This window comes from Bos grunniens, chromosome 25 (genome assembly GCF_055505025.1).
Source record: "Bos grunniens cultivar Pamir isolate PY7600 chromosome 25, Bosgru_T2T1.0, whole genome shotgun sequence".
Classification (NCBI taxonomy): domain Eukaryota; kingdom Metazoa; phylum Chordata; class Mammalia; order Artiodactyla; family Bovidae; genus Bos; species Bos grunniens.
The window spans coordinates 32,831,783-32,833,707 of record NC_141189.1 but is presented as its reverse complement, the minus strand read 5'-3'; the positions used below and the strand labels follow the sequence as shown (position 1 = coordinate 32,833,707).

The 1,925-nt window shown below is 45.2% G+C and overlaps 1 pseudogene; it reads left to right on the top strand.

The window, feature by feature from the left end:
- The first annotated feature begins 250 nt into the window (after window positions 1–250).
- Window positions 251–901, top strand: LOC147345417 (ATP synthase F(0) complex subunit f, mitochondrial pseudogene; annotated as a pseudogene).
- Window positions 902–1,925: the final 1,024 nt, after the last annotated feature.

Genomic DNA, 1,925 nt, shown 5'->3' with positions numbered 1-1,925 from the left:
GGACCAATAACATTCAAGGATGTGGTCATCGAGTTCTTTCCACACAAGTGGGAATTTCTTGACCCTCTTCAGATGAAATTGTGCTGTGATGTGATTGATGGTGGAGAACTATAGTAACTTGGTCTCACTAGGACATTCCATTTCTAAGCCAGACATGATTGCGTTATTGAAGCAAGGAAAAGATCCCTGAGTGGCTGTGAGGGAAGAAACAGGAAGCTGGAATACAGGAGCAGACAGCCAGGCCTCCACGATGGCATCAGCTATACCACTGGAGGAGAAACTCCTGGATGTCAAATGAAGGGAGCTCCCAGGCTGAATACTAATGTGAGAATTCAACCACTAAAGGCATTGCTGGAGCATTTCGAAGAGGTTACTGCCAGTATTACAACAGGTATTTCAACATGAAGAAAGGGAGCGTCCCTGAGCTTTCTATGGTGCTGACAGCTTATGTGCTTTTCAGCTGTTGCCGTTCTTACAAGGAGCTTAAACAAGAGCAGTCAAGAAGTACCGTTGAAGAGGACACACTGCATTCCTAACCATGACCTTCGCCGGGCCCCGCTGAATCCTTTCATATCCTAATGGAGAATTAATACCTAATAAAAGATGACTGGTTTAAAAAAAAAATGCCAATATCCATTGGATCATAGAAAAAGCAAGAGAGTTTCAAAAAAAATCTAATTCTGCTTCATTGACTACACTAAAGCCTTTGATTGTGAGGATCACAATAAACTGTGAAAGATTCTTAGAGAGATGAGAATACCACACCACCTTACTTGTCTCCTGAGAAACCTGTATGCAGGTCAAGAAGCAACAGTTAGAACTGGACATGGGACAACGGACTGGTTCCAAATTGGGAAAGGAGTACGTCAAGGTTGAACATTGTCACCCTGCTTATTTAACTTACACACAGAGTACATTGTGTGAAATGCCGGACAAGATGGAGCAATATCAACAACGTCAGATGTGCAGATGATGCAACTCTAATGGCAGAAAGTGGAAAGGAACTAAAGAGTGTCTTGATGAAGGTGAAAGAGGAGACTGAAAAGCTGGCTTAAGACTTAACATTCAAAAAACTAAGACCATGGCATCCAGTCCCATCACCTCATGGCAAATAGTTGGAGAAATGACAGAAACAGTGACAGATTTTATTTTCTTGGGCTCCAAAATCACTGCAGATGGTGACAGCAACCATGAAATTACAAGATGCTTGCTCCTTGGAACAAAAGCTATGACAAACCTAGAAAGCATATTAAAAAGCAGAGACATTACTTTGCCGACAAAAGTCTGTCTAGTCAAAGCTATGGTTTTTCCAGTAGTCATGTATGGATGTGAGAGTTGGACCATCAAGAAGGCTGCTGCCGCTGCTGCTGCTAAGTCACTTCAGTCGTGTCCGACTCTGTGCGACCCCAGAGACGGCAGCCCATCAGGCTCCTCCGTCCCTGGGATTCTCTAGGCAAGAACACTGGAGTGGGTTGCCATTTCCTTCTCCAATGCATGAAAGTGAAAAGCAAAAGTGAAGTCGCTCAGTTGTGACCGACTCCTAGCGACCCCATGGACTGCAGCCTACCAGGCTCCTCCGTCCATGGGATTTTCCAGGCAAGAGTACTGGAGTGGGTTGCCATGATGCTTTCATTGTGGTGCTGGATAAGACTCTTGAGAGTCCCTTGGACAGCAAGGAAACCAAACCAGTCAATCCTAAAGGAAATCAATGCTGAATATTCGTTGGAAGGACTGATGCTGAAGCTGAAACGCCAATACTTTGTCCACCTGATGCAAAGACCCTGATGCCTGGAAAGATTGAGGGCTTGAGGAGAAGGGGGGGACAGAGGGTGAGATGGTTGGATGGCATCACGGACTCAATGGACATGAGGTTGAGCAAGCTCCAAAGATGGTGAAGAACAGGGAAGCCTGGTGTGCTGCAGTCC